The following is a 27733-nucleotide window of genomic DNA, read 5'->3' as shown; positions in this document are numbered from 1 at the left end:
GAATAGTACCAATATCCAAAAGTAACAACCATTTATTCAAAATGATGAACTGAAAAGATTCTGATAATTGGCAATTTTAAATGTCAGATTCCTGGGCATAATATATATTGTCAGTTTTTTCAATATACTTATTTTTAAATTAAAATTAACTGAAGCATAACTAAACACTGTAGTTTAACAAATTATGATCTAATTGTTAAAACATAGTACAAATACTACTTGTTGGTTTTTTCCTGTCAACAATAACAATTATGAAATCGTAATGAAAATTCATAGAAACAGAATTACACTGAAATAACCATACTGGAATCTGCTGACAATTTTGGACTGAGATCTTGCATTTTTTTTAAGGACAGTGAATGTTCAGAAGTTATGGGGTGAAAAGGGTCTTCTCACATGTACTCCCATATATCCTGTCTTGAAGTCCATAATGCCACTTTATGGGGAAGCTGAAATGGCACATTTTAGAGAGAGTGGTTTTGACATATGGCTTGTTTAATGCAGTTTTGCTTAAAGCCTAAAAGCCTTCATTGCTATCATCTTTGTGTTCTTACATTTAGTCATGTTTAAAGCAATTAGGAGAGAGAGGGGGAGACAGAGAGAAAGAAAGCACATTCTAGTGCCATAGAGATGTAGATGAGATAATGGCCAAACAGATAATACCATGGGGAGAAATTGTCCCTATCTCTGAAACAGAAGCAACTTAGTGATTTTTTTTCTTATTGCCAGCAGTAATTTTAAAAAATTGCTCAGGTGAGCAATTTTTCAGGTGAGACTCTTCTGAGTAATTTTTCAGCTTGCAATCTTCATGCCTGCCCAGACATTCTGTCTTTATAGGAGCATTACAAGCTTAATTGAACAATAGCTAAACTCTAACAGCAAGTCAAAAAGCAAGATAGTCAATTGGCCATATATGTTGCTGTGGACTTGCTCCAAGGGATTTTATTCTCTTGTTTGAAGAGTGACATTTCTGGACTGGGCTGGGATTTTCGCTATTAATTTTCCCTGTGCTTTGTTCTCCCTGGAGTATTTATTTATTTGCACCTTGTTATCCTCTATTGGATTTCCTACAACTCAGCATCAATGTTTGTCCTGCATTACTAAGCCACAAATCATCTGTGTGTTTCATTGTTCAATCCTCAGAGACACAAGCATCTTCACACTCATTGATGCATCATTACTGGCAAAGCAGAACAAAAGCATGTTGGAATTGACTACATTCATATCAGATCTCCCAGGAGGGTGTAGTATTGGGGATCAAGCTGAATTAACACAAATTGAATAGGAATGCCCTTTGTACTGTGTTACTTTGGCACACACTGCTGTCCTATTTATCAAGGTAAACACATTCAAGAGACCAGCATTCCAAAATATATAACAATCAAGAAACCATCTAATTTGCAATTCCCTAGTTCATTACCAGGATAATCTGATCTTTTTTCTGTCACACCATCAGTGCACTTCATAATGTAAATATTTCAATTCCTACTTTTCCCATTATGACAAGCAAGCACAAGCCAAGGGTGGGCAATCTCATTTCTATGAGGCAAGCTCTGTACCACTTTTGCTAAGCCTTTTTGACATTCTCCCAAGTTGCTTTCAGCATTGACATCCAATCGGTCAGGCTGACTGAGGAGGGAGATCCTTTAGATACTCAGGTATTGGGATGAAGTCCATGCCCCTCACTACTGGGGGGTTAGTCCCGTGCTACTATGAACAACATTATTGTATGCAACCTCTGCAATTTAACTTGAGGTTAAGGCTCCCTAGTAAGATGTTGGGGCCAAAGTTCATGGGACCTTTCCCCATAGTAAAGGTCATCAACCCAGTCACGGTGCAACTGAAGTTACCCTGACTGTTAGGGAAAATACACCCAGTATTCCATAGTAGCCTCTTAAAACCCATGGTGGGATCGACCTTGAGGCCACCACTTCGTGAACCCCCAGACCCCGTGGTCATAGGGGGCCAAACCCATTATGAGGTGCAGTGAATCTTCAATTCAAGGTAGTACAGGAGACAATATTTAATCAAGTGGAAGGGCTACCCTTTATCAGAGGCATCTTGGGTAAAGAGTAGGAACGTCCAAGCTGATTAAAGGAATAAATATGTGCTGTGAAGTAGATCTATAGGCATCAAGGTTGACTCAGCCTTCCATCTGTCAGGGCTCCAATAAATCCACCCCCTCAAAAGTCTCTAGCCACATCTCAGAGAAAAGAAAATTGGCCATGCTGGTGTTAGCTGGGTGCAGCCGATACTAAATTACATAATACATTTCCCCCTTGACCCTGGTTTCCCCCCCCCCCCTGGATGTGACTTCTCCAATGGGACACATCCATCTCCAAGAGTCATCCATCATGCTCTCCAATAACCTTCTTACGCTCCGACAACTTTGGGCTGCTGGATGATTATCTAGGCATTTAAGGAACGCCTTGTTTTCCCCCACTCCCTTTTTCTGGCAGCTAAAAAGACTAAAGGAGTGTCTTTTTAGTTGACACCATCAGGGGTGGGATTCAAATTTTTTAACAACTGGTTCTGTGGACATGGCTAAATTGGTGGGCATGGCTTGGTGGTCATGTTATTGGCTGGGTGTGGCCAACTCAATATCACTCACATCGAGGCACGCATCTCCTCGCCTGGCCCCTCATGACTATGGGGATGCTGCAACAGTCGTAAGTGTGAAAAATGGTCATAAGTCACTATTTCAGTGCCATTCTAACTTTGAATGGTCACTCCACACAAGCAAAGTACCAGCAAAGGAGGGGAAAAAAAACTCCAGAGAAGTTCCTGAGACAGGAAGTCTGGTCCTGCCAAGAATTTAATAAGGGTTAACGGAGAGGCAGTTTCTGTAAGCAACACCAGAATGTTTCCTTCCTGCCTTCCTTACAGGATTAGGCCAGTAATTTCTTCTAACAACCGGTTCTCTGAACTGCTTAGAATGTTAACAACCGGTTCTAGCAAATAGCTGCGAACTGGTAGAATCCCACCCCTGGACACCATCCTTCCAAGGTGGGTAAAATGAGAACCCAAATTGTTGGGAGCAATATGCTGACTCTGTAAACTGCTTAGAAAAGGCTGTAAAGCACTGTAAAGTGGCATATAAGTCTAAGTGCTATTGCTATTAATAAAAAATAAAATAAAATAGTTGTTACTTAATGCTTAACCCAAAACTTTTGTTAAATATGAGCCAGCAGTGTGTGGAAGTAGCCAAAAAAGCTAATACAATCCTTAGTTGTATAAATAGAGGCTCAGAATCAAAATCACATCAAGTACTACCGGTAATACCACTTTATAAAGACTTAGTAAGCCCAAACTTGAAATACTACATCCTGTGATGACCCGGAGCATGGCACAAGGCAACACAGTCAGATAAGCAATAAAATCCCTTTATTATCTCCAACTTTGTCCCCAATGTCCAGGTTATCTTCAGGCTGAAGAAAAACTCCCCCAGGAACAGCCTTTGTAGAAAATTCAGTCCAAAACAAGGTACATACAAACTGTAACTTAAAATCCAAACAAACCAAACTGAAGTAATTAGTGTGCTAGGGCAGGAGCAGGAATTTCAAACTTGAAAGCATGGCAAAACTCACACAGTTGGGAAGACACCAGGAACACAGATAAGCCACAACGATACAAGATAAAGTCTTGTTTGCTCCCAACAGTGTGTTCCCAGCTGCAGCTAATGAAGAGAATCAGGGCCCTTTCCTCCCCTATAAGCCATGCAACCCAAGTTGCTCTCTTCTCTGTTGCTCCCTGCATGCCCTAGGATGAAGAGGAGTGGGCCTGGGTCTTCCTCTGAATTCCCTCTCCCTTGTTCTACCTCCCCCTGCTCTGCCCAGCTGGACTTTGTCCATCCCCAGTTTTTTCCACAGCCAATGGAACCACACTCCCACTCCCTGTCAGCTGTTCAGCTTCCTCCTCCAAGTCAGATTCTGATAGGGGCATGACACATTCAGTTTTGGTCACCACATTACAAAAAGAATGTTGAGACATTGGGGAAAAATGCAAAGAAGAGCAACTAAGATTATTAAAGATCTGGAGCCTAAAACATATGAAGAACTGTTGCAGGATTTAGGTTTGACTAGTCTAGAGAAAAGAAGAATGGGGGGGAGGACATGATAGCAGTATTCCAGTATTTCAGAGGCTGACACAAAGAGGAGGAGGTCAACATATTTTCCAAAGCACCAGAGGGCAGGACAAGAAACAGTGAATGGAAACTAATAAAGGAGAGAAGCAACCTAGAATGAAGGAGAAACTTTCTAGCAGTGAGGATAATTAACCAATGGAACAGCTTGCCTTCAGATGTTGCGGGTGCTTCATCACTGGAGACTTTTAAGAAGAGACTGAACATCCACTTGTCTGAAATGGTATAGAGCCTCCTGCTTGAGCAAGGGGTTGGATTAGAAGACCTCCATGGTCACTTCCAGTTCTATTCTGATTGATTGATTGATTGATTGATTGAAAACTGTAGAGACTGATCCAGCAATCACCAAGAGTCAACAAAGAGTTGAAGGGACCCATTTTTTTAAGAAAAGTTCCTTAAACTGAAGGATTATGTAACCAGTGTTCTATGGGTAAATAAATCTGTTGTCTGCATTTTCCACAGACATCAATATCCAAGAACATCCCAATTTCATCCTGAAAAAATGGCAGCACAATGGGCCTACAAAATGAGAGAATCACATTCTTATGTTCCCATCCATTCCTGTTTCTTAGGCTGCCTAGAAAGAGCCAAATTAACACCAATAAGAATCATGATGTGCTGAGACAAACTTGGAGGACATACGTCATATTAAAAAAAAATGAGAAGGATACAATTAAGACTTCAAAACAAGGTTTTTGTCTCAAATATGATCAGTGCTTCTTCATTTAATTTAAATCCCTACAAATGATTTATCTCATTTTTAAACTACATGTTTATTTTGAAAATGCATCTTTTTATGCCCTGAAGCCATTTTATTCATTAATTCTTCAGAATACATGTCCCTTGTCATTTTGTTTTAATTCTCAGAGCTGTTGATTTGCATTTCATTTCCTGCAACAGTACAAACTTAAGTTGAAAAATGTTATTGTAAATATTAATAGAAAAATTATAATAATGCAAAGAAGAAGGTTTTTAAAGTAATGATTATATTTACCCATAATGGAAGATAGATAATTATAAATAGGAAGTAGACTAAAGTTAGAAATCATATTCCTTTAGGAATATAGTATCTGTAGGGAATATAATTCAAAGGTATAAACTGTATCTATTGTTTAACCTGAATTATATGAAAAACCTACTAAACTATTAGAACTATGAACAATCAGCAATGCTACCCTTTAGTTCCGGTATCTGAGAAATGCCATAGAGATATAGTTGTGAAAGTAGTATGCTGCATGACAAAATGATATAGAATGTGTATGCCATCCAAGTCTTCCAATATTTATTATTGCCAGATGGCACATAATAAAACAGGAAAGCTCTTACTGCCTCTCTGGAAGGACTGATAGCAATACATAATCACATGCTTCAGCTAAGGGAAGATAAACAAAACTATACAGTTAAGTAGAGTTTCTCAATATAGTACAAATGTGACATGATTCTCCATGAGGAAGGGAGGGAGGGAGGGAAAGGAAGGTTACTGATGGACAGGAGACAACTTGGTAATTTCTACAAATAGATTTCATAGACAATCAGTAACATTAACTACCTCTCCCTTTCCTTCCATTTTTTTTCTAAAAGCAATATCATCCATTGATTCTACTTCTAGAACACCTATATAAGCATTTTAATCAATAGGAATACTATCATTCCTCCACTAGAGTCAAGGATAACACTTTGAACTACAGTACATATATAAAAAGTTAAATAATAGCAATAGCACGTAGATTTATATACTACTTCACAGTGCTTTACAGGCCTCTCTAAGCAGTTTATAGAGTCAGCATATTTTCCCCAACAATCTGGGTCCTCATTTTACTGACGTTGCAAGGATGGAAGGCCAAGTCAATCTTGAGCCTGGTGAGATTCGAACTGCCAAATTGCAGTCAGCCAGCAACAACTCACCATAATTCTGGGCCTTCTGCATGGTTTCCAAAGCTGGCCTGGCTTTAGGGAAGTAAAAGTTCCTGCAAACCCACACTTCTTCTCCAAGAGATTCCTTGCCTAGCTTACTAGAGCCCCCCTCCGCCTGGGTTCAGTTAAGGGTTAAGCAGCAGTCATTGTTGGATGCGCGCGCACACTGACACACAAACAGAAAGAGAGGGAGAGAGAGACAGTGACAGAGAGAGAGAGACAGAGACAGAGAAAGAGAAAGAGAAAGAGAAAGATACCATTCCATGCTTGGGGACTTTTATTCGCATCTTAGCTGGCAAGCTACCAGTTGCACCCAGGCTTGGAGAGAAGGACCTCTCCTCCAGCATACTGTGCTGCACCCTGCACTCCTGGGTTGGGAGAGGTGCAAGCACGCATGGTGACAGGGCAACTTGCTCCCAAGGCTCTTTCTGCTGAAGCCTCCAGCCCAGAACAATGACTCTCATTACCCCATTTTTTGCCATCGGGAGCGAGTCACCCAGTCACTTTTCCTACTTTCCCCTCTCCCTGCCCAGGAGCTGTCAGGGACCAGTGCAGCATGCTGAAGGAGAGGTCCTTCTTCCCAAGCCTGGCATGATTGGCAGCTCACATGCAGATAAAAATCCCCAGGCTCAGAATTGTGTCTCTCTCTCTTTCTCTCTGTGTATGTGTGCATGCTTATGTGTGCATGGAACAATGCCTCCTGCTTAGCCCTTAACTAGTAGGGTAAGCAAGGCAAGGAACCTTCAGGAACTTTTGCCTCCTTTAAACCGGGCCTGGCTTTGAAAACCAGAGTGGAAAGCCAGGCCCAGTTTAGAGTGGTCAAGCTCCTGGTGATTTGTCGCCATGGTAAGTGACTGGGGCAAGGTGGTCACAGTGAGTTGTCCCTTTCTGCTGCTATCTGCCTCTTCCCACCACCACAAAATATTTGGTTTGCTTTTGCTGCAACTTTCTTCTGCTTCGTTCAAAAAATCGGTCTTGAAGATCCCAAAGTTCATTTAAAATTATAAAATAAATACTGTCAAAAACATCCATCAGGAGAGTAGGGGAGAAACACACAACAATCATTGCTGTAAAAGGAGAACCTTTATTTGATGCAGTACAGACAGTGGAAGACAGAAGGAACAACAAAGCATGATAAATCTGCACCCGTGGTATCATTGGAGCTATATCAAAAGAAAATTTTTTAAAGTAATTTTTTTCCTAGGATTCCCTGATTATTTACTCTCCCTTATATTAATCGTACTGAACATACGAATATGTTCTGCTTGTGAGTTTTTATTTACCTAACTGGTTCACCAAAAGTCGATTAGGGATTAAGATACTTCAGGAATGCAGATCTTGCTTATAATGTACTCTGTAATAACACAACTTTAATTCTAAATAAACAAGGAATGTAATGCATAAATGTATAAATGCAGATCCCTATAATCTTTCACAGTATTCTACAATCATAATGATTTTAAAATGACTGAGCTGAAATTTGAGTATTTGAACTTACTTCTTTTGCAGTTGACATCTGAGATTTTTTGGGAGGATGTGGGGGAGGAGAGTACAGTATATGATGTTGTGAGTTCCTTAGTTCCTTCCATCAGTTCTCTAGTCAGCCTTCCCCTCCTGGTAGCTTGGTCTACAATGAGTTAGTTATGAAACCACTCTTCCCAGTTTTCTCTGCCCATCCTAGTTGATCCAGTGGGTGTAGGTGCCATCAGCCAAGCCTGTTGGCTGGCAGGGCCCCATAGGGTAACTTCTTCTGCTATGGCATCCACTTTCTGGATCATCATCCCTGCAGAGCTTAGGATGGCCCCATCCCAGCTGGCTTTCTGCAGAGCACTGGTTCTGTGCCTAAGGTTGGAACTCTGGTTGTGTGATGGAACTAGTTTCCAAGCGGTCTTGAGGCAGAAATGGTATTTTTTTTATTTATTTATTTGATTTGCCAATTGTTTACAAGATAATAAGTATAAATGTATACATAGTTGTGAATACATGAAATGGGTACATATAAGAAAAATAAAAGAATAAGAGAAACAATAGGACAGGGACGGTAGGCACGTTGGTGCGCTTATGCACGCCCCCTACAGGCCTCTTAGGAAAGGGGTGAGGTCAATAGTAGACAGTCTAAGGTTAAAGTTTTTGGGGTTTGGGGAAGAAACTACAGAGTCGGGTAGAGTATTCCAGACATTGACCACTCTATTGCTGAAGTCGTATTTCCTGCAATCAAGTTTGGTGCGGTTTACTTTGAGTTTGTATCTATTGTGTGCTCTTGTGTTGTTATGGTTGAAGCTGAAGTATTCATTGACAGGTAGGACATTGCAATGTATGATTTTATATACCATGCTTAAGTCAGACCGAAGGCAGGCGTAATTCAAGGTTTTCAAGTTCTAGAATTTCAAGTCTGGTGGCATAAGGTATTCTACAACGAGTAGAGGAGTGGAGAACTCTTCTTGTGAAATATTTCTGGACTTTCTCAATTGTGCTAATATCAGATACGTAGTGTGGGTTCCAGACTGATGAACTGTATTCGAGTATTGGTCTAGCAAATGTTTTGTATGCTCTGGTTAGTAGTGTGATATTACCAGAGAAAAAGCTACGTAGGATTAGGTTAACAACTCTTAATGCCTTTTTGGCTATGTAGTTGCAGTGGGCTCTAGCACTTAGATCATTAGAGGTGAGTATTCCAAGGTCCTTTACAGAGCTTGAGTCATCAACAAGATCTTGACTATTCAGCTTGTATTTTATTTTCTGATTTTTTTTGCCAATATGTAAGACAGAGCATTTATTTGTTGAGATTTGAAGTTGCCATTTGTTTGACCACTCTGATACATAGTCAAGATCTTTTTGTAGGGTAGCAGTATTGTCTGTGGTATTGAACAGCTTTACATCATCAGCGAAAGAGAACGCAATTGCTCTTAATATGATCACAGAGGTGGTTTATGTAGAGTATGAAGAGAGTTGGTCCTAGAACACTGCCTTGGGAACACCACTATTGACAGGTACTGGATTTGATAGTACGCTCCCGATTTTGACCATTTGTTGTCTGTTTGACAGGAATGCTTCTATCCAGTTATTCAGTTGTCCAGAGATACCATAGGATTTTATTTTTAGGAGTAGTTTGTCGTGTACCACTGAATCAAAGGCTTTACAGAAGTCTATGTAGATTGCGTCTATTGCTTTGCCCTGGTCGAGTTGTGTCGTCCATATGTTTTTGCAGTGTAAGAGTTGCAGATTACAGGATAGTTTTTCTGAAACCAAATTGTTTATTGGAGAGTAGGTTATTTGTCTCTAAGTGAAGGATGATGGATTGGTTAATAATTGATTCCATGACTTTACAGGTGACGCAGCATAAGGAGATTGGCCTGTAATTTTCAACTAGGCTTGGGTCTCCCTTTTGAAGATGGGGATGACTGTGGCTTGTGACCATAGGTTAGGCAAGGAGCTGGTTCTGAAAGATTTTTCAAAGATTATGCTTAGAGGTTTGGCTATGGCAGTGGATAGCTTTCTTAGAAGTAGGCACATATTCCATCCGGTCCAATAGATAGAGATGGTTTTAGGTTGCGTAGTGCTTTTTCAACATTGTCTTCTGTGAAATCGATATGTATTAGATCATTGTTGTTATCTGTGGTACGGCTAGGAAATACTGGGCATGATTCATTGCTGTTTACAAATACTGAGCCGAAGAATGTGTTAAAGATGTTGGCTTTAATGGTGTCATCGTTGCAGTCTTTACCATCAGGTCCTATCAGGGAGGGATGGACCTTGAGTCTTTTAGTTTGTTGTTTACAAAATTGTAAAAAGCACGGGTGGAATTGGTGCTTAGAAGATTTTCCTCTTGTTTAATGTGATAATTGGTGCATTCGGTCTTTATCTGGTGGCATAAATTTTTGTATCGGTTTTTGAAATTGGCAACGTGACCAGATTTGTTTTTCCGCCAGAGTGATCTCTTTTTGGATTGAAGTTTCCTTATTGATATGGGTAATCTGCTTTTTGTTTTGTTTTGGGAGTTGTTGTTGGTACATATAGTTTGATGACTCTTTTGACTTCAAGTAAAAATATGTTGTAATGGTCTTCAACAGTATTGCATCCAGTGAATAGAGATTGCCAATCAAGGGATGAGAGATCGTTGTGTATAAGATCATAGTTGCCTTTTTGAAGTTACAATTGGGAATTACATCATTGTGGTGATTTTTGTGTGGACGTATGTTGAGACAAAAGTCAATCATATTGTGGTCACTACTGGAAAAGGGTTCTTTAGTTTGTATTCGTAAATTAAATTCAAACTATTGCAGAAGATGAGATCGAGGCAGTTGTTTAGTCTAGTGTTGTTGGTTACTAGTTGTTCCAGTCCCAGATTTGTAATAGCATTGTAGAAGGTTGTGTGTATGATTTCAGTTGTACAATCATTTAGGGTCCAGTCAATATGAGGTAGATTGAAATCACCAAGAAAGATAAAAGGGTATGGGCAGGATGCAGCCCATGTTAGTAATGTATTTAGCTTGTTTGCATGTTCGATGTCATAATCAGGTGCTCTGTAACATAGTAAGAATCGAATTGTGATATTTAAGGATAGTTCACAGATGATGGTCTCAGGAAGAGCAAGCTCCTGGGTAACTTGGATATTTTTTAGATGTAAGGATTTTTTATAGAAGATAGCAACACCACCTCCTCGACGATTTTCACGATCTGATCGGTAAACATGATAGTCTCTTACTGTGGTAATGGAGTCGGGAGAGATGCATTGAGCCATGTTTCACAGACAAATATAATGTCAAAGTTAGCCATATTTAGGAGGATGAGAAATTCAGGTATTTTATTCACGAGGCTTCTTGCATTGAGTAGTTTGCATTTAAGGCCGGCAGTAGTTGGAATTGAGGTAGTTGGGGCGTGCGTGCCTAGTCTTGGGTGATGGTGGATCGGTTGAGGTAGGGTTGTGGTTGAGGGTAAAAGCTGAGTATTGGGTTGCGTGGCTTACTTTTGATACAGTCAGCATGGTAGTCAATGTACAGGTCCTTCTCTCCATTGTCTAGACGGTTTTTGAGTTCAATGCGGAGTACACGGGAGCGGGCACGTTGCTGTATGGTTAGGTCAGGGCGGCAACGGAGGTTCTTATGGTTGGTGTTGGTTTTGGCGAGTGAGTTTATAGTATAAATTAATTTACGTTTGCTTGTTTCATTTTTGCAAATGACTCTGCACAGGCGTGGGGCTACAGAGCCGTCACTGTTATTGAGCTCTCGGCCAATGCGTGAAATGTCAAGTATTTCATCAGCGGAGATGGTTGATGCTTGATAATCCCTGATGATGTTTTGGACAGTTGTGATGTCATCATTGTTATTGGTGACCTCTAGACCAAATAAGATGGCGTTTGGACGTTTCCGTTCACGCTCAACAGCTTCTCTGATGAGGATTGGGATATCAATATTTGTCTGGGTTGTGTTTATTTGTGGATTGGGTTTTGGATTGGGTTGTGGTTGTTGGGTAGAGATGTGGTTTGTAGCTATTGGAAGTTCAGGTTTTTGCGTTGTTTCTTTTTTTTCAAGGTTGGATATTCTTTCTTTTACGGCGTCCAGGGATGCTACTATGGTTTCAATGGTATCAATTCTTTCCAACAGATCCAGTTTGGGTTTGCATGCGTCCAGGGATGCTACTATGGTTTCAATGGTATCAATTCTTTCCAACAGATCCAGTTTGGGTTTGCATGAATTGCAGTAATATGGAAACTCATTGGATGATTCCAGGTATTGAATAAATTGCTCGGTTAATCCCAAGCAGTCATGATGAGTGTATTTCTTACACAGAGAACATTTGATGGAGTTTTCATTATCCTTTAGATTTTTGTAGCATTTAAGGCATGTGCAGGAGTTAATCAGTGTTTGATTAAAGTAATGAGGTAGTATTAAGAGTCTGCAAGGAAAGGGTTAATGCTGTTGTTGACTGAGAGGAAATTGTTGCTCAGGTTCTGACCAGTTCTGACCAGTTCTGGAGAACCAGGAGTGGGAATCTTGAGTAGTTTGGAGAACCAGCAAATACCACTTCTGACTGGAGATTTTACAGTATCTTTCCCCTGCCACACCCACCAAGCCACGCCCACAGAATTTGAATCCCACCACTGTCTTAATGGCTATTTTGTAATTCACTGCCTGCTGGATGTTTGACTTCTTGTTCATGTTATATGTGTATTTGTAGATCTTTTTTGTGAGCTGCCCTGAGTCATGTATAGATATGGGCACTCACTGTCAGCTATATAAATCAAGTGAATAAATAAACTCTTTTCATATCCTATTCAGCAGAATCTTCGGTGATTGATATGGTGGCAATGTACAGCTCAAAATATCCAGAAGCTACCAGGCTCTAGTAACTGTTAATATCAAGTGTTAATATATTATTAAATGAAGTGCATTGGAAACTAATCCAATTATCTGAATGTTTTGCCTCCATTTGTGGAGTTTGATTAAGAATAGAATAGTAAGTGGTATGCAAATTTACTCACCACTTACCACTCATCAGTCAGTTCTGTTTCAGTTTAATCTGCTGCAATATTTTATACCAAGCCTAAGCCTTTCATAAACCAAATAAATAGAACCCTGTGACTTTGGTCATCTCTTTCTGCAAAATATTTGCCCACAATAGCAATAAAATTGTGCCGTAGATTGATTCTGATATTTCCATGTTTCTTTACAATTCTTTTTCCACTGCTGTTTTATGACATAATATAATCAGGTTCCAATTTAATCAATTTTGTGTATATAGGCCTTGAAAAAAGCAATAATACCTTATTCTCTTTCAGCTACATTAGGATCTCTAGGGAATACAACCTAAACATCTATGTGAAGGATTTTCTTCCTTGGTGTTGTGGTTTTCCCGTCTCTCATAACACGACAATAACTCAATCCTTTGGTGTCAGAATAAACTAGGCAGTTTAGAAGGCTAACAACAATAAAAAAGAGATGGAGAATAAAATTTTTGTCTTTTCTAGTTTTCCCTTGTAGTTCATAACCTATACATTCCCACCTGAGTTTAGTCCTTGCTGTCTATTGTGTATATTGTCTTTCTTGGTCTTGCTTCATTGCCACCTGTATCATAAATGGAGGACAGGACAATAACATTTTGGAATGATTTAAAACATTTTATTATTATTTTCTAACCCTGAGGGCATCTTGGAAGAAATATGCACTAAGCAAATTAAAACACTTCCTGTTATATTCTGGCATGGGTGCAAGTAATTGAGACGAGTCAGTGACTTAGTGAACTTCAACTCTTTATTAAGAATCAGAACAAGAGAGAGAGCAAACTCTTGGACAGCAGTAGCCCTTTTATAGAGCTAGCTACTGACCTGTTAACCAATGACCTGTGTCCACATGCTTAACTTTTGCCCAATGAAAAGATGTTAACTAATAGCCAATCAGGTTGCTCCGTGATGACCAATCCCAGTTCGCTATTCGTGGGCCAATCCAAAGTGCAGGATTTCAAGCCTGCTTAACATAATGTTAATAAGTTTTATTAAATGGTTTTTGTTAGTTCATAACACCCCTCCCCTAGGTTCCGTTTGAAGGGTGCGGTAACATATTCGTGTAGATATGCAGGTCGTTTCACCTGCCTGTTTGATTTTCGCAGTTCCACCGGTTTTTGTCTGCAGTCCGATTCCGGTGGAACGCTATTAAGGGTTTCTGGTGCGGCTAGTTCCGTTTCTGCATGGGGGACTCGCACGGCTCTCGTTGTTGTTATCCCAGTCTCCTAGGCTTGCTTCCAGGTCCCGTGGGCTTGCCTCCCTCATGCTATTTCTGGGCAGAGATAACACCCCGTTCCCTGATTCTTCTTCAGGTTGCGCGTTTCGTTTGTTAGGTTGCTGGGTCCCGTGATTATGTCGTCATCTAGCCCTTTTCGGCCTCCCGATATCTCCTCCCCTTAGTTTGTGAATTATGGAAGTCACGGGAGGTGGGTGCCATTCTGGATCGGAGTTGATCTATGTGGCGTTTCCAAAATCTCCGTCATTAGTCTGTAGGCGGTAGGATCTGGGGCCGGTGGGTTGGGTAATAGTTGCAGGGACCCATAACGGGTCGCCGGAAAAGTTTTTAGCAAACACCAAGTCGCCTACCTTGAATTCGCGGCACTTCCCACTGGATCCACAGAGTTTTTCTGGTGAATAAGAGGGATGGAGGCGGTCGAGGTGAGAGCGAAGTCTCCGCCCCATTAGCAGTTCGGCAGGCATCTTATTCATGATGCTGTGGGGTGATGTGTTGGAGCAGGAGTATTCGGTTGAGCTTGTCGTCGATGTCCCCATAGTCCATTTTATGTAGGGTTTTCTTGACGAACTGTACCATTCGCTCCGCCCTTCCGTTAGCCGCAGGGTGCTCTGGCGAGGTGAGCGCGTGGCGGATGCCCTGGTCCGCTAGATACTGTTCAAAAGCTAGGGCCGTGAACTGGGGCCCGTTATCAGAAACTAAAACGTCTGGTAACCCATGCGTTGCGAATAATTTATTCAGTTTATTAATGACTGAGTCTGTAGTGGTTGTCTTCATCTTTTGGATTTCCAGCCAGTTTGAATAGGCGTCAACTGTTAATAAAAATGTGTGTCCTTTGGTGGGTCCCGCAAAATCAACGTGGATACGGGACCACGGACCTCGAGGGTTTCCATTCGGTTGGCGTCGCTTTAGGTGGGGCGTTGCTAACGTCCTGGCACTTCTGGCACGTGGTTACCCAGGCTGCAATCTGTTTATCAATGCCCGGCCACCATGCGTAGCTTCGTGCGAGCACCTTCATGCGCACGATGCCCGGATGTCCCTCATGTAATTCTTTCAAAACAGTCTGTTGTAGCCTCTCTGGGACGACTACTCTATCCCCCAGAGAACGCAACCTCTCTGGGAGAAAAGCTCTGTCTGCCGATTCTTGAATGGTGCGAAATCGTCGTGGATTTGGTGGCTGGCCATCCTCGTTCGACCCAGCTGAGGACTCGTGCTAGGACAGGATCCCGTTTTGTCTCGATCGCGATGTCTCTCGCTGTTAGCGGTGGCGCAGTGCAGCATCTCGATTTGTAGTGTCGTGAGGGTTGGAGCTGGGTCGTCGACGGCTTCCGGAAGTGGAGAACGACTCAATGCATCAGTGTGGGGAATGGCTTTCCTCGGGGCGATGTTGCAACATGTAATTGTAGGCAGCTAGGAACTCAGACCATCGAGTCATTCTTGGTGATAATATATAGGGGTTGGCTTGTCTCCCGCTATAATACCAAGCAATGGTTTGTGATCTGTAACTATCAAATGTCGCCCATACACTACCGGAAAACGCTACAGCAGACACAACAGCAAGGGCCCCTTAGAGTGGCTAAGTCCTTCGCCTTAAAGTTCGTGAGAAAACGCAATGGTGCCTGCTCCGCTTGGGAGTACATGGCAAGATTGCCCCACCCAAAAGGCCAAGAAAGTAAAGGTAAAGTCGTTGTACGCATCAAAACAGCCGGAGGTTGAGTTCACGTTGAAGCACCACGCCCCAGACCCAGGTAGCCTTTTATCAAGAAGTGTGAGGGCCCACAGTCGCCGGGGCAGAAACGGAAGAAGAGCCCAGAGGCTTGGAGGCGTCATTCTTTGGGCTTTAACCTTTAGCTGTTACAGGGGTGGTCTGACACAGGGTACCCAGGACCCCCCGGCACAGTTGACATTTTTTTAACCTTCACCGTCTTTAATCTTAGACCATTCTGAGCCTTTTCTAATGTCTCTAGAAACCACAAAAAGGTCCCCTTAGCCTTTGTAAGCTCCAAACTTTGAATGAGCAGCCACATGGTCTGCAAAACCCTCTACGCGATGTTTGGCCCGCATCACGGGCCTGTTGGCCTGCCAACCAATTTACACCCCACCACCCAGGACTGGAAAGGTGTGACCACGGGGCCTTTGCTGGCGGGTTCAGTCGAAACAAACCATCTGGTTTGAGGGGTTGGGGTTTCGGGGTCGGTTGGCCTGGCTAGTCGAGTGCCCCTTTGGTTTTAGAGGCACAGGGGCAGGGGGACGGGCCCGCGCGAGACCCGATGAGCGACCCAGCAGCCGAGACGGGGGACAGGCCGCGGCGCCGTCGTGGGAGCTTGAAGGCTTGGCCGCCCGGCCTTGGTAGACCTGGGGCCGCGACGAGGCTCTAGTAACTGTTAATATCAAGTGTTAATATATTATTAAATGAAGTGCATTGGAAACTAATCCAATTATCTGAATGTTTTGCCTCCATTTGTGGAGTTTGATTAAGAATAGAATAGTAAGTGGTATGCAAATTTACTCACCACTTACCACTCATCAGTCAGTTCTGTTTCAGTTTAATCTGCTGCAATATTTTATACCAAGCCTAAGCTTTTCATAAACCAAATAAATAGAACCCTGTGACTTTAGCCATCTCTTTCTGCAAAACATTTGCCCACAATAGCAATAAAATTGTACCATAGATTGATTCTGATATTTCCATGTTTCTTTACAATTCTTTTTCCACTGCTGTTTTATGACATAATATAATCAGGTTCCAATTTAATCAATTTTGTGTATATAGGCCTTGAAAAAGCAATAATACCTTATTCTCTTTCAGCTACATTAGGATCTCTAGGGAATACAACCTAAACATCTATGTGAAGGATTTTCTTCCTTGGTGTTGTGGTTTTCCGTCTCTCATAACACGACAATAACTCAATCCTTTGGTGTCAGAATAAACTAGGCAGTTTAGAAGGCTAACAACAATAAAAAAGAGATGGAGAATAAAATTTTTGTCTTTTCTAGTTTTCCCTTGTAGTTCATAACCTATACATTCCCACCTGAGTTTAGTCCTTGCTGTCTATTGTGTCTATTGTCTTTCTTGGTCTTGCTTCATTGCCACCTGTATCATAAATGGAGGACAGGACAATAACATTTTGGAATGATTTAAAACATTTTATTATTATTTTCTAACCCTGAGGGCATCTTGGAAGAAATATGCACTAAGCAAATTAAAACACTTCCTGTTATATTCTGGGCATGGGTGCAAGTAATTGAGACGAGTCAGTGACTTAGTGAACTTCAACTCTTTATTAAGAATCAGAACAAGAGAGAGAGCAAACTCTTGGACAGCAGTAGCCCTTTTATAGAGCTAGCTACTGACCTGTTAACCAATGACCTGTGTCCACATGCTTAACTTTTGCCCAATGAAAAGATGTTAACTAATAGCCAATCAGGTTGCTCCGTGATGACCAATCCCAGTTCGCTATTCGTGGGCCAATCCAAAGTGCAGGATTTCAAGCCTGCTTAACATAATGTTAATAAGTTTTATTAAATGGTTTTTTGTTAGTTCATAACACCCCTCCCCCCTAGGTTCCGTTTGAAGGGTGCGGTAACATATTCGTGTAGATATGCAGGTCGTTTCACCTGCCTGTTTGATTTTCGCAGTTCCACCGGTTTTTGTCTGCAGTCCGATTCCGGTGGAACGCTATTAAGGGTTTCTGGTGCGGCTAGTTCCGTTTCTGCGCGGGGGGACTCGGCACGGCTCTCGTTGTTGTTATCCCAGTCTCCTAGGCTTGCTTCCGGGTCCCATGGGCTTGCCTCCCTCATGCTATTTCTGGGCAGAGATAACACCCGTTCCCTGATTCTTCTTCAGGTTGCGCGTTTCGTTTGTTAGGTTGCTGGGTCCCCATGATTATGTCGTCATCTAGCCCATTTTCGGCCTCCTCGATATCTCCTCCCCCCTTAGTTTGTGAATTATGGAAGTCACGGGAGGTGGGTGCCATTCTGGATCGGAGTTGATCTATGTGGCGTTTCCAAAATCTCCCGTCATTAGTCTGTAGGCAGTAGGATCTGGGGCCGGTGGGTTGGGTAATAGTTGCAGGGACCCATAACGGGTCACCGGAAAAGTTTTTAGCAAACACCAAGTCGCCTACCTTGAATTCGCGGCACTTCCTGCTGGATCCACAGGGTTTTTCTGGTGAATAAGAGGGATGGAGGCGGTCGAGGTGAGAGCGAAGTCTCCGCCCCATTAGCAGTTCGGCAGGCGTCTTATTCATGATGCTGTGTGGGGTGATGTGTTGGAGCAGGAGTATTCGGTTGAGCTTGTCGTCGATGTCCCCATAGTCCATTTTATGTAGGGTTTTCTTGACGAACTGTACCATTCGCTCCGCCCTTCCGTTAGCCGCAGGGTGCTCTGGCGAGGTGAGCGCGTGGCGGATGCCCCAGTCCGCTAGATACTGTTCAAAAGCTAGGGCCGTGAACTGGCGCCCATTATCAGAAACTAAAACGTCTGGTAACCCATGCGTTGCGAATAATTTATTCAGTTTATTAATGACTGAGTCTGTAGTGGTTGTCTTCATCTTTTGGATTTCCAGCCAGTTTGAATAGGCGTCAACTGTTAATAAAAACGTGTGTCCTTTGGTGGGTCCCGCAAAATCAACGTGGATACGGGACCACGGACCTCGAGGGGTTTCCCATTCGGTTGGCGTCGCTTTAGGTGGGGCGTTGCTAACGTCCTGGCACTTCTGGCACGTGGTTACCCAGGCTGCAATCTGTTTATCAATGCCCGGCCACCATGCGTAGCTTCGTGCGAGCACCTTCATGCGCATGATGCCCGGATGTCCCTCATGTAATACTTTCAAAACAGTCTGTTGTAGCCTCTCTGGGACGACTACTCTATCCCCCCAGAGAACGCAACCTCTCTGGGAGAAAAGCTCTGTCTGCCGATTCTTGAATGGTGCGAAATCGTCGTGGATTTGGTCGGCTGGCCATCCTCGTTCGACCCAGCTGAGGACTCGTGCTAGGACAGGATCCCATTTTGTCTCGATCGCGATGTCTCTCGCTGTTAGCGGTGGCGAGTGCAGCATCTCGATTTGTAGTGTCGTGAGGGTTGGAGCTGGGTCGTCGACGGCTTCCGGAAGTGGAGAACGACTCAATGCATCAGCGTGGGGAATGGCTTTCCCCGGGCGATGTTTCAACACGTAATTGTAGGCAGCTAGGAACTCAGACCATCGAGTCATTCTTGGTGATAATATATAGGGGGTTGGCTTGTCTCCCGCTATAATATCAAGCAATGGTTTGTGATCTGTAACTATCGTAAATGCTCGTCCATACACATACTCATGAAAACGTTTCACAGCAGACACAACAGCAAGGGCCTCCTTATCGAGTTGGCTATAGTTCCTTTCGGCCTTCAATAATGTTCGTGAGAAAAACGCAATAGGTGCCTCGTTTCCGTTTGGGAGTACATGGCTTAAGATTGCTCCCACTCCAAATGGTGAAGCGTCACAAGTAATAGTTAAAAGTAAAGTCTCGTTGTACTGCATCAAAACAGCGTCAGAGGTTAGCAAGTCTTTCACTTGTTGGAAGGCACGTTCCTCTCGACGTCCCCAGACCCAGGTAGCTCTTTTATCAAGAAGTCTGTGTAAGGGCTCCGCTACAGTCGCCTTCTGGGGCAAGAAAACGTTGTAGAAGTTAATGAGCCCCAGAAAGGCTTGGAGGTCTGTTCTATTCTTGGGCGTTGGGGCGTTTTTAATCGCTTTTAGCTTGTTATCAGTGGGGTGGATTCCTTGACTATCGAGAAGGTATCCCAGGAACTCTACCCTCTCGGTACACAGTTGACATTTATTTTTTTTAACCTTTAGGCCGGCGTCTTTAAATTTCTTTAGAACCATTCTGAGACACTTTTCTAAGATGTCTCTACTTGGGGCGGCGACTAATACATCATCAAAATATGGTACGACCCCTTTTATGCCTTGTAAGAGTCTCTCCATTAAACTTTGAAAAATTCCCGGAGCTACGCTCACTCCGAACTGGAGTCTATTGCATTTAAAAGCGCCTCTATGCGTAACGATAGTTTGTGCTTCCGCAGTTTCCGCATCAACGGGCAACTGTTGGTACGCTTGTGCCAAATCCAATTTAGCAAATATCTTCCCACCACCCAGGGACTGGAGAAGGTGTTGAACCACCGGTACCGGGTAAGCACTTTGCTGAAGTCCGTGGTTCAAAGTGGCCCGATAATCCCCACAAATTCTTAACAATCCATCTGGTTTGATGGGGGTTACAATTGGGGTTTCCCGACGGGCGTGGTCGGTTGGTTCTAAAACGCCCTGGGCTATTAGTTTATCGAGTTGCTCGTCGATCTTTGGTTTTAGTGCAAAAGGCACCCGACGAGGCTTAAGGTGGATGGAAGCTACTTCAGGGTTGAGGTTAAACGATATTGGGGTCCCCTTGTACTTGCCTAGTCTGTCTGAGAAAACGTCCTGGAATTCTTGGATGAGCGACTCCTCCCAGTCGTTGCTCTCAGCTCGGTGGACGCCGGCTACCATGATCCCGGCGGGGTGAACCATTGTAGGCCTAATAAGCTAGGCCGATCACGATCGACGACAGTCTGTGGTAATGATGCGATACGGTTCTTGAATGAGACTTGGACTTGGCTGGAACCGACGACCGGGATTCTGTTGCCCTGGTAGTCCTTGAGTATGATCTTCTGGGGGCTGAGGTCCTGTCGACGGATGGCCGGGATTAGTTGCTTGAAAGTTTTCCAGGAAACCATTGAGAGGGACGACCCCGAGTCGACTTCCATCACGCAAGGTTGGTTCTCGATGGCGACCTTCACTCGGATCTTCCTTGCGTCTAAGGATGTAGCGTGGCCGATGGTAATGGTTTGGTGTGCTTCTTCCCGTCTCGAGGAAGAGGCAGGTGCTTTATTTCTGTAGGAGTGGTTGTTCCATTGGTGGTTCAGGTGGTTCCGATTCGTGGTTTCGAATCCTGAAGACTGGCTGCAGTTATTCTCCCTGCGCTTGGGACTGGACCCTCGCTTGCTTCTGCAGACCTTTGCAATGTGGCCTCTTTTTCCACAGGAACGGCAGAGTGCGTCGAGGAATTTGCACTCGGATCGTGGGTGGTTTGCCTCACAACCCACACATTGTCGCGGGAATCGTTGGGTTTGTTGGTCTCGTTCAGACCAGAGTCGGTTGACCTCTTCCTCATCACTTTCTGATGGGGATTCCAGGTCTTCATGATGCGCCGTTGTTGAGTGCCTCTCGGGGCGAGGCGAGGTGTCATTCGCGAGTTGACGGAGCGGTGCGTTGTTGCGGCGCATTCGAGCGGCCGACTTCCTGGTTGCTTCTGCTGCAGTAGCGTCTGCGATGGCATCGGCAAGATCGATGTCCCCTTTTGCCATGATCTTGCTTTGCACCGTCTGGTCATCTAATCCCAGAACTATGCGGTCTCGCAAAGCTTCTTCGAGGTTGGAAAACCCACAGAGGCCTCCCAAATTCCGGAGATCAGCGATGTAGTCTGCGAGACTTTCGCTTTTCCGTTGGTCCCTCTGGTAAAATTCATGTCTTCGAACAAGTGTGGGCACCGCGGGTGCATAGTGGGCCTTTAGGAGGGGAGCGAGGGCGTCCCAGTCCATTGATTTTACTTCAGCCGGTTTTGCGAGTGATTTTGCCATTTTAAATACGGCCAGCCTGCAATGGGTCAGGAATATTGCTCGTTTCTTGCCGGTTGTCGCGTCCTTTAAGTTATTGGTCTCCAAAAACATTTGGAACCAATCCATATATGAGTCCCAGTCTTCGTTTGCCGGGTCGAATGGAGCGGGTGGTATAGCACCGCTGGCCATGTTGCTGTCGTTGGTGCATGTTCAGCCACGTGCTCTGCTTGGCGCTCTTTAGTGTTCAGTCAGCTCTATCGTCTCTTGCATCCCATCCTCGTTGCCAGTGTTATATTCTGGGCATAGGTGCAAGTAATTGAGACGAGTCAGTGACTTAGTGAACTTCAACTCTTTATTAAGAATCAGAACAAGAGAGAGAGCAAACTCTTGGACAGCAGTAGCCCTTTTATAGAGCTAGCTACTGACCTGTTAACCAATGACCTGTGTCCACATGCTTAACTTTTGCCCAATGAAAAGATGTTAACTAATAGCCAATCAGGTTGCTCCGTGATGACCAATCCCAGTTCGCTATTCGTGGGCCAATCCAAAGTGCAGGATTTCAAGCCTGCTTAACATAATGTTAATAAGTTTTATTAAATGGTTTTTTGTTAGTTCATAACACTTCCAATCATTGTTTAGCACTTGAAAATATTAACAATTCCCACCACTAGTCAAATTTTGGAAGTCAAAACTCCTGAACTGAATTCAGATTTTCTGGTCTTTAACTTCATCATCTCTATGTGTAGACAGATTAGACAGATTAGATCTATTCCTGTACTAGCTATTTGTGTGATGCCTTTACACATTGTAAGGTGCTTTGTAGTCTACTGTACAGTTTTACCCAGTGATCTCCATCAAGCCATAGAGAAGGATGTTACTCACTTCATGTGGAACTCCTAATTTTCCCAGTTTTCAGTTCTCCTGAGACTAGCCAAACTTAGGCAAGTTGCAAATGAGGACTTTTGACTCTGCCACAGATAGATAATCAAAAGACAATTACATTCTTCTTAAAGGCATCACACAGATAGGCTAGTATTTATACATCTTAAATTAATCAGAGGTTAGAACTTCCTTAAACCTGGTGGGTCATAACTAATTCCTTAAGTTTACTTACAATATTTAGAATAGCACTGAAATGTGCAGAAAGTAAGAGAACAGACAAGGTAAAGGAAGTAAAGCACCAACCAGTTCTTGTTGTTGTGAGCTCCTCTAGTTGAAAATACATATATTTATATGACTTACCTAAAGCATGACCGCTACTCATGTCTTTTAAATGTATTTGTAAACTTGAAAGGTCTTCTGATGACCTTGCCTTCATTAAAGAAACCTTGCACTTCTTGGACTTATTGCCATGGCAATTGATATTATGGCCTGCTACCTATTTCGCTAAAACTCAGATCGACAATCGAACATCATCTAGGCCACTGTCAGTCTCACAACTATAAAACATGTAGCCCTTTCTAAAGATTTATATTACAGTTTATAATTATTAGTCCATAAGCTGATGCTCAAAAGAATATTCCTTATTAAATAATATGCAGAAAGTAGATCTACTTATACAAAAAGTAAAGAATTGTGAAATACAACTTATCTTGAAAAATGTGTAAATGCTATTGCACCAACTGATCATATTAATGCCTATAAAGAACAGTAGTCCTATTACTAGGCAGATTAGTAACTACATAGAATAGTTGGTTTTATAAGCTGTGTTTTATTTAAAAAAATTACTTGCTGATTTCCATAGAATAAGGTTGAAAGAAATCAGCATATGCTCTTACTGCAACTTATCATCATGTTTAATTTGCAAAGTTCTTTATGTTCTTGTTTATACTTTTCTCTGAATAACCAACTTATAAACATCACTTGAACCCAGGTCTCTTTGAACTACATTGACATCTAAAGCATTGGGTTTTTTGGCTGCTGCAGTACACTGGTGACTTATACGTGTTAAACTTCAGTCTGAAACAAAGCCATAGAATGGCACCCATCCTTGAGGCAAAGCATCTGTTTCATAAACTTCTTTGAATTTGTTCCCCATCTTACAGTTGCAGCTGGATAGATTCCTATTCACATTTACTTTATATTGCAGTCCTTTATCTAAAATGGCCATCCTATTCTGTTGTAATTGAAAAAAGGTTGTATATAGCTTCCATGGAATATTTTGATTTGACAAATAAGATATCATCCAGTAATTCCACGATTTCACAGATTAACCCAAGCTGCCTCTCTTGTGGGATAGGATCACAGAATAGAGCTGGAATAAACCTTAGAGGTCTTCTAGACCAACCCCTTGCTCAAGCAGGAGACCCTGTACCATTCCAGACAAATTGCTGTCCAGTCTCTTCTTAAAAACCTCCAATGATGAAGCACCCACAACTTCTGAAGTCAAGCTGCTCCACTGGTTAATAGTTTTCACTGTTAGCAAGTTTTCTCCTTAATTCTAGGTAGCTTCTCTCCTTGGTTAGTTTCCATCCATTGTTTCTTGTCTTACCTTCTTGCACTTTGGAAAATAAATTGACCCTGTCTTCTTTGTGGAAACCCCTCAAATACTGGAATACTGGTTATCATGTCATCCCTAGTCCTTTTTTCTCTAGATTAGTCGTACCCACTTCCTGAAATCATTCTTCATATGTTTTAGTCTCCATGCCCCTAATCCTCTTAGTTGCTTTTCTCTGCACTTTTCCCAAAGTCTCAATATCTATTTTGTAATGTGGTGACCAAAACTTGTATTATTCCAAGTTGGCCTTACTAAGGCTTTATAAAGCAGTACTAATACTTCACATGGTATTGATTGCATTAGGATTGCATTAGCTTTAATTCATTAATTCATTATCTAATGCATTAATTTGTGGTTTGGTACCATTACAGTGCTGATGATACTCAGCTTTACATCACTTTCTCAGACTGTTGATTCTGCTGAGGTCTGATTCCAGTGTCTGAAAACTGTAAATGTCTAGATAGACAGAAAAGGTTTAATTTGAACCTAGCAATATGGAATTACTACTTGTCAATTCGGATTCCATGGTACTACCAGCAGTACCTCTATTTCAGGAAGCATAGCCCTGAGATAGAGGATCTATGACCTGGATTCACAATTCCTGACTGAATATGGTTTGAAACGATGATTAAGAAAGCCTTTATACTGTTTTTATTTAATTTTTTTAAAGTTTTCTAAAATAGTCTTTAAATCATTGTTCGCAGTCAGATCCAAGAAGGAGCATCCATGATGTATCTCAAATAATTTATTCTTCATTTGTATTTCTGTTATAATATTATGAAATTGTAGTCAATCATAATTGTAAGGATCATTTTATTAATGTTTCATATGTTTAAGGATGGAGTTCATTTTTAAAAAAACAGAACTTCCTATTTTCAAATATTCTAGAAAAGTTCTCTTTGTTAGAAAGAGAACTATGTATCCCATTCATTTGGAACTTTGTTATTTCAATAGGTGAAAGAAACTTTTCCAGCGAGAGGAAGATTACATTTGAACTACACTGAAGAATTTTTTTAAAGATGGGCACTGCTTGAATCTCAATGAATCTAAACTATTCCACTTGCGTATTATTAAACTAACAGCTGGAAGAAAGCTCCCAAAAGTTTGTAACCATCTAGTCCAATGGGATTCATAGTTTGGAGACAATGGTCTGTTTCAGGCTATTAAAGTAAGGATAGAGTAGGCCAGAACATGGCAAATGGGGGTCCCTTAATACTTGAATACATGGTCTATTTTATTTTTTTTAATAGCTTTTTCAAGTCCAAGCTGATAACTTCCTGAATAGATTCTTGCTGTTTTCTTGGCAACAACATGGAAATGGTTTGCTACTGACTTCATCCATGATGGTTCTTGACTTCCTAGTTTAGCCTCAGATCCTGAAGCCTTCCAGCACAAACAAGATCCAATATGGTGAAATAGATGCTGCTAGTTTATGAATAAAGAATGAATAGAGGAAAGAATATATTGCAATGCACACAAAGTATTTATTTATATATTCAAGTTGCATGCTGCCAAATCCTTCAAGGTCCTGAAAGCTTATATGAAGCATACACTGAAAAATACTAAAACATCTGCAGTGAACCTCCCAAATCCCTCCTACTGCAAAAGAATGAGCAAACAAAAATCCACTTGAATAATAACCACAGCGACAATCATTTTCCAAAGAGCATCTAGAAAACCTCTGTTTACACCAGTTTCTAGAAGGCTATGATATGAACAGCCTATCTCAATTTTGGAAGAACTGTTCCATAGGGTTGGTACCATTACTGAAAAGGCCAGTAGATGAAGAATACCTGAAAAACTAGCCCTATGTTTCAAAAACCATGGGAATACTTGACCTGAATAGGAATGCACTACCAAAAAATATTCTCATATAAGCACCTGACCAAAATTCTGTTACAGATCTTGAAAGATAAAGGAATTTGACACCATGAGAGATAGCTATGAACCCGGATATAGTATCTAATCTAAAATTTGGATGAATGCATGAAAATAGGTTTAGAAAAAGTTTGGAAGTATAGATACTCTTCAGTAACTGTTGTATGTCCGGGGGATCCCATGAAGGAATACACAAAAAAGCTTTCTATAAGTTAAATAGAGATAGTTGATATTGGAATGCCATTTGTGATAGTGCTTCTCAGATTATAAATATATTAACTTGGTGAAGGTCGTAAACTTTGCTGAGGTAAATTGCATCAACAGCTTATCTGCTGACACAAATATTCGACTTACCATTTAGTGGTCAGAAAAACCTGGTAAGCAAGAATGAAGCCATCTTTGCCAGTGGCTAGCATCAGCGTTTCCATCATCAATGCTGAGACTCCTCTTGGGAGAGTTTCAGGGGTTTTATATAATATAGTGTTTTTCAAAGTTGTCAACTTTAAGATGTGTGGACTCCAACTCTCACAATTCCCCAGCCAGTTTTGGGAGTCAGAGATCTTAAGGTTGGCAAGTTTGAAAAACACCGAACTAAAGCTTCCTGCTACATGTGGTATTAATGATATGCAAACCTCTGTTAGGCTGTTTATATATTCTTTCAATGCCAGGAGATAAATTCTGGCAAATAACTAGTGCCCGGTACTGATAAGTGAATGCCCATCCCCACACTGTACTGTGTTAGAAAGAGATAAGCCTGTTGTGTGTTTGGAGGTGACACAGCAGGTGGGAGATTTAAAGAGCAAATTCCAAATAATGAAACTGGCATAAAATTGAAGCACAAAGAGATATAACAGTGTCATGCCGTTGTCATCCTCTGCAAAATACACAGATCAACTGACATTTCCAATATACAAACACTCCAACTTACCATAACATAAAATAACATATTTACATAATAAAAAGAGGTTTCACCATCACCACCACTACGATGTAGAAATCAATACTCATAAATCAAGAGCATCTTCCTATATTTGCGAACAAAACTAGAAGAAGCTGAAAGCAAAGGAACAGTTATGAGAGACAAATGACTAGAAACTTCAATGCTGGAAAATCTGAATACCTTTAAAAATTAACCTTGCCTGACAGGAACTGTTAAATTGTAATTTCTCTGTTGTCTTTTTCCCCCACTTCCCTGACTTTCTTCTTCCCCTTGCCTTATTGCCATCCTGTTTTATCCTCCTCCCCACTTCAGTGCAGAGATCCACTATAGAGTAGTGTATCCCTGGTTTCTATCTTATCTATTTTTCTATTTGCTGTTTCTAGCAGAAAAAGAGAAGGCATGTGCTTCTGCATATCAAAAACGTCATCAAAAAAGCACAACAAAGAATGTTCTTTGTGCACCAACTCAGAAAGCTCAAATTGCCCAAGGAGCTGCTGATCCAGTTCTACAGAGGAATTATTGAGTTTGTCATCTGCACCTCTATAACTGTCTGTTGGGTCTGGTTCTGCAACCCAACAGGACAGACACAGACTTCAGAGGATAATTAGGACTGCAGAAAAAACAATTACTACCCACCTGCCTTCAATTGAGGACCTGTATACTGCACGAGTCAAAAAAAAGGCTGTGAAAATATTTACAGACCCCTCACATCCCGAACACAAACTGTTTCAACTCCTTCCCTCAAAACAATGCTATAGAGCACTGCACACCAGAACAACTAGATACAAGAACAGTTTTTTCCCCGAAAGCCATCACTCTGCTAAACAAATAATTCCCTCAACACTGTCCAACTATTACAAAGTCTGCACTACTATTACTGTTAATCTTCTCATCACTCCTTATCACCCATCCCCTCCCACTTGTGACTGTATGACTGTAAGTTTGTCGCTTGTATCTTTACGATTTATATTGACTGTTTCCTAGTATGATTTGATTGCTT

At 41.9% G+C, this 27733-nt stretch overlaps 1 long non-coding RNA gene across 2 annotated transcripts in view; it reads right to left on the bottom strand.

Annotated features, from left to right (window-relative positions):
• The window catches only part of LOC148132105 (uncharacterized), a 152633-nt gene extending 126240 nt beyond the window's left edge, over window positions 1-26393 (bottom strand). For both annotated transcript variants that reach the window (XR_015747589.1, XR_015747590.1), the window contains exon 1: window positions 26148-26393. This is a non-coding gene — a long non-coding RNA (uncharacterized LOC148132105). The remainder of the gene's footprint in view (window positions 1-26147) is intronic.
• Window positions 26394-27733: the final 1340 nt, after the last annotated feature.

The sequence above is a fragment of the Notechis scutatus genome, chromosome 2 (assembly GCF_049901735.1).
Source record: "Notechis scutatus isolate UNSWTSFEM ecotype Mainland chromosome 2, rNotScu1.2, whole genome shotgun sequence".
Classification (NCBI taxonomy): domain Eukaryota; kingdom Metazoa; phylum Chordata; class Lepidosauria; order Squamata; family Elapidae; genus Notechis; species Notechis scutatus.
The sequence above is the reverse complement of the archived record's forward strand: the minus strand, read 5'-3'. Positions and strand labels throughout refer to the sequence as shown.